The sequence below is a fragment of the Chenopodium quinoa genome, unplaced genomic scaffold (assembly GCF_001683475.1).
Source record: "Chenopodium quinoa cultivar QQ74 unplaced genomic scaffold, ASM168347v1, whole genome shotgun sequence".
Lineage (NCBI taxonomy): Eukaryota > Viridiplantae > Streptophyta > Magnoliopsida > Caryophyllales > Amaranthaceae > Chenopodium > Chenopodium quinoa.
In genome coordinates this window covers 107,844-113,864 of record NW_018744582.1, presented here as the reverse complement: position 1 = coordinate 113,864, position 6,021 = coordinate 107,844, and positions in this window count along the sequence as shown.

The following is a 6,021-nucleotide window of genomic DNA, read 5'->3' as shown; positions in this document are numbered from 1 at the left end:
CTTCGTAAAACGGACATAACTTTCTCATTTCTTATCGAAAATAGACATATGATCAACCGTTGGATAGATATTGAACCAAGCTATCACTTCCAACTTGAAACATCTCAAAATCACTTATAGTTTGAGAGATATCTGCATTCAACAACCCTACTAGATTTCGAGTCACAATTTAACACTTCTAATATAGTACTAAATAATCACCAGTAAATATATTGAAATATGAGGTAAAAAAAAAAATCTTATCAAGCGCCCCAAGGGCACCTGTTAGCATTTGCCATTTTTCAATGAGTTGGGTTTTGATTATATGCATAAACTATTAAAGTAGGTGAGAAAGAATGGTAATCTTGGGTGGAGATTGAGAAAGGAAAAAAAAAGGGATTAAAACGCGACATGAGGTATGTAAAGTTAGTGGAAATTGAGGTAAAAGGAGGGGAAGGATGAAAAAGAAATTATATTACCTTTGACCAAGGGTCAAGAATACATATGGTTTTGAGGATGAAAGATACTAAGTGTTGAGCGCCTAGATTACCATCTCTTTTCTCTCCTCTCTCTTTTAGGACTTTAGTTTTCTTAGTCGTTAGTTTAGGTCGGAAATAGTCTATATTCTTTGGAAATTAGACTATTTTCGACCTTTTTTCTTTGATTTAATTTAGTTATCTGTTATTTGTTTTGTTTTGCTTTGTTTTGTTCTCTCCATTTGTGAGAATTTGTCCCAACTTTACCCCAACAATGAACATACATCTTGAGTGACTCTTGATTCTCTATTTATGGAGAGTCACTTGAAGATGACACTTGGCTAAGATCCGCTATATTGTATGTAAGAGAAAAGTCTTATTAGTACATACTCGATATATAGGATCCTCATACATACCAAGGTGTCATTTTTTTTTATAAAACTGTAAATTTCAACACTATATATTTTGTGTACCAGTAGAACCATATATATTATCATTGAAGTCTTAATGGTACTATTAGTTTAGTACCATTGAAATTTACATTTTTCTAGGATGCTCATACATATCAAGGTAAATTTGTCCTTTTTTTTTTTATAAAATTTTAAATTTCAACACTATATATTTTGTGTACCAGTACAACCATATATATTAACAATGAAGTCTTAATGGTACTATTAGTTTAGTACCATTAAAATTTACATTTTTCTAGTCGTAAAAAGAATTTTTTGAACATGGTAAATTTTCAGTGATTTTAACTAGTTTGGGGCTCGGGCAATGCCCCATGATGTTTAAATACAAAATAAAAAAATTACCTTGAGTCTAAATAATATTCTGGAACCATTACCTTATTAAGATTAAATAATAAAATAAAAATGGTAAGGTTTGTTGGGGATAGAAACAAAGATGTAGTAGTATTTGTTTACAATAAAAATGCTTAAAAATCTTTTAAAATTCTTAATGAAAAGTTACAACTCGTAAATGTTAATTAAGTAATAAAGTGACATTAATTGTGGAATAGAAACAACAAATGCAATAGAGTAAATATGAATTTATTCACGGTAAATCAAAGTGAAATAATTGCCTACTTGATATAACAATGGTAATGAAAAGTTAGAAATTTCAAGGGATGTAATAGTTTAAATCTAATTCAAATATGAATATGTAGTGTCATGTCATCATCTATGTGGCGCTATATCATAAATTTCATGATGACATAAGAATGACATATGTCGTCAGCATGTTAATCCCTTGAGTTTTAATAATATTATAGATGTGATATGTGATAGTACCATTAAGACTTCAATGGTACTATATGTGTTTTTAATGGTGCACAAAATATATCATTGAAATTTAAATTTCCTAAAAATGACCAAAATACCCCCGTACAATATGATGCTCATACAACACGGGTATGTATTTGTATCCAGGTAACTTTATCTTTATTAATTGTATGATATGTGTCTATGTGGGACCATAAATCTCCTACTTGTTTTTTGGCTCACTCATGGATAGATATCTATGGAGAGACATTCACTATTATTGGTGTATTTTAAGGTAGGTTTAGAGGATATCTTGTAGAGAGACAATGATAGAAAGAAAGGGAAGAGTCGTTAAAGTATGGTACATAATAATAAGGTTATGATAGTTGTAGCGAATTTTTCAACTCTCATTGAGCCCTATTGGTGTTCATGTTTATAAGCATGGCGACGTTCCAAGGAAAAGAAAATAGAGATAAAAGAGTCGCAACAAGTTTTAGGAAATTGTAAATCGTTCGGGTGTGAAAGTTACACCCCATTCACAATCATGGAGAAATCGTTCGGGTGTGAAGGTTACACCCCATTCACAATCATGGAGATTGCTAACTCCATAGTGGTCCGGAACCATGACTGGATGTTCAGGGATGATGGTACGAATCCAACCTTAAAGAGATTGGACCGGCCCTAAATAGGCCTCTACTTAAGTCTTATAATATTTATGTGCGCTTTTCGATCAACATACATACATCAAATTAATCATAAACCTGTTTAATCTACGTTAGTTGATTATTAATGCACAATCAAATCTAATATTGGTGATCACTTGAATTAAAATCATATTATCCTAAATCAAATTATTAATTATCTTATTAGGCGTGATTTCAAGTACAAATTCCCTTTAAACCTACAAAAAGGGGCGTGATCAAGCAATAGCAATAAATCATGGATAATCAAGCAACATATGATTAACACAACAATCATCATCATAATACATCATCAAAATATTGTTAATAGTAAATCCTAGGCATGATACTAAACGGATTAATAACAAATCCTAGCATGTCACTAAATAACAAAAACAAAGCTTTATCCTAAACATGATACTAGAAATCATAATAACATCCTAAACTACATGATACTAGAAATCATAAAAACATCCTAAGCATGATACTAGGAACTAAAATAATATTGTAAACATAATTTCTACTCCAAAATCAAAGAATATTAATATGGGTGATTAAATTACTCAATTTGATGCCTCAACCTTCTTGCTATTAAAACAATACACATATTAGTAAATTTCAAGAAAGTTAATTCAATAAAGTAAATAAACCAAATATGAATTGAAATATAGATTTGGGACCAAACCCTCAGGATTATCAACCTTTCACGTCGAGGTCGAAGGCAACATCAAGTATGGTTTGGAGTATTCGAATCTCGCAAAGGAGGTATTATGGATGATCTAGATGTATCAAGGATGTGTTTAAGCTAAGAACATGGATGATTGATAAGGATTGATGATGATTGGAACTAGGTGATTATAGCTAATTGTGGCTTATGATTGATAGTTTTAGCTGATTTGAAAACGAGGAAAACAACCTCTATTCATAAGGAAAAATGAGGGTTTGGACGATCAGAAAAGATCAGAATTTGGAACGGAATAGAATTGCTCTTGTCCCGCCGCGCTGGCTTTGACGCGTCGCGTTGGAACCATCGCAGTGCGTTAAGACCATCGCGGTGTGTTGAGACCATCGCGGTGCGTTGGGACCGTCACGATGTGTTGATCCTGGCGTTGTGCGCTGGTTTTAAAGGATGATATAATTTGTACGAAATTTAATTTCTAATGGAATTATGATCGTGATATATATTCGAACGTCTTTGAATTCAAACAGGATGAGGATTATCATATGAGAAGTTTTATTCGGTTTCGAATTCTTTTTTATCTTTATCTTTCCGGAAAGGATAAATTAGAACCTTCTAGAGGATTCTTGAAGCTCCTAAGGAATCCTAGTTGGTTTAGGATTAGGAATAAGTTATTTGGACCCTCATGTGATCATTGGGTCGTACGTTAGGTGGACCTAGGTTCGGTTTGGGCTCGATTTAGTATTTTGGCCATAACTTATTCGTTTTAAGTCGGATTTGGGCTTATAATATATCGTTGGAAAGCTTTTTTCAAGCCCCATCCAGCTAAGAAATAATTGGACTGGAATTATGGACCAAAATAATTAGGTTTGGACGTTTTTATGAGTTGGACACGAAATAAACGATTTTAAGGACACAAAATGAATGATTTTGGGTTTAAAGACACGAAATAACTGATTTTGGACACGAAATGAATGATTTTGGGTTAAAGGCATGAAATGAATGATTTTGGATAAAACATTTTAGGAAAGGTTAGAAATATGATCAAGGCTTAAGGTAATTTCACGAGACTCTTCAACACTTTACCGAACTCGTTAATCAAAGACGTGAAAGGTACTCATCACTGGATTTGGTTTTTGGGGAGACACAATCAGGTGTCTACAATAGTTTTTTGAAAGAAGGTAAAAAAAATTTATTAATGAACCAAAAGACTTTAAAAATTTATTAAGAAGGTAAAAAAAATTTATTAATGAACCAAAACACTCAAGGTAGCCACCCTATACAAAACCTACTTACATTAAAAATTCAGCAAAAAAACACAACAACTAAACATCAAACACCAACACTAAACTCCTAAGCAATCAAGCACTTCAGCCATTCTCTGTTCTTTCTACTCGTTTTCCTTAGCATGACATGATTGATTCTTTGATAAATCTCCCACACCAGCTTCTGAACAACCAAAGTTGGTCTCTGCAAGCACATATCCCAGACAACTTTATTTCTTTGCTACCAAACTACATAAAGGATCCTGCATAATAGCTCTGTATCACATGTCTTCTAAACCTTCCAGCAATGCTTTGCAAATTCAAATTGCAATCTTCCAAGGAGCTAGGACTGCATTTGATGCTTGTAATCTTATCCACTAAGTCACAACGTTCTTTGCTGTAATTACACTCAAAGAATAAGTGCTCAACAGTCTCATCCTTTTCACCGCACAGGGGGCAAGAAGTCTCAGTTATGATTCCCATCTAAACCAGCTTCATTCTCACTCTAATTCTCTTCCAAACAATAAGCCAAGCAGTAAAACTGTGTCTAGGGATGTTCAATATGTTCCAAACCCAATTACACCAAGGTACCTCTGGAAGAGGGTTTCCTGTCCAGCTAATGCTAGCTGGACCTGGAAACAGTTGTGGAAGGTAAAGGAGCTCTTTAAGCCTATTTATACTGGAAGTAGATGGAATGCAAATGAAAAGGGTTATATAGTAGCTAGTGGGTATAAATGGCTACAACAGGAATTTCTAGAGGTACCTTGGTAGTTAATTACAATTGCAAGCATACACTATTATTCCCCATAATTGAAGCAGAAGATTTTTGTACATTATGATTATTGTCCATGAAATCATCAAATAGTATGCGTATATGCCCTTTAGTAAATATTTCGGCTCTGACAGCGGGATAGAAAATGTAAGACACATAGTTCACCACAAACAACCTTCCACTATGACACTACGGATGACATTACTTCCACTCACATGTAGTTTGTTCATGAAATCTCAACACCTTCCATATTAGTATATGTTATACTTTGTACTCATGCCAATTTTTGTACTTTTATCGGCCTATTAAAAAACAAAAACATCACATAGTAGCTTAGTACTAGTTCAATTCATCACCCTTGCACAAACTAAACTTACATTATTATTTTTTTTTTTTTTTTTTTTGAGAGAAAGTTACAATAACTTATTCAAAGTGCACATCAACAAACCAAAACAAAACATTACAACTATAGACTAACGCTCATAATAAATAAAATTACATACATACGTAGGCTAGGAACTTCATATTAGTATATTATACACACCACAACTTCACAAGTAACTTATTCAAAATATACACATACACTCATAGATCATGCTATATTTTTCACTTTCATTCTTTGGGAGGATTGTTGTTGAAGTCTTGCCGTGGGATCTCATGGTGATTATTTGGATTACTTTCCGAGTAGTAACCAAATTTTGGGTTGTCGACACCGCCTTCGGACAACATTCTTGGCATCCTCTGGTTGTCCTTTTGAGTTTGCACCATCAAAGTTCTCCCTTCTGCTAACAACCAGAAACTTGAGACAATTAAGATGATCATAACCACCCCTTGAAACCTCATTATAGCTAACCAAGAGCTTAAGATAAAAGTTTTAGCAATCAAGTTTATCTTAATTTATATGTAGAAGC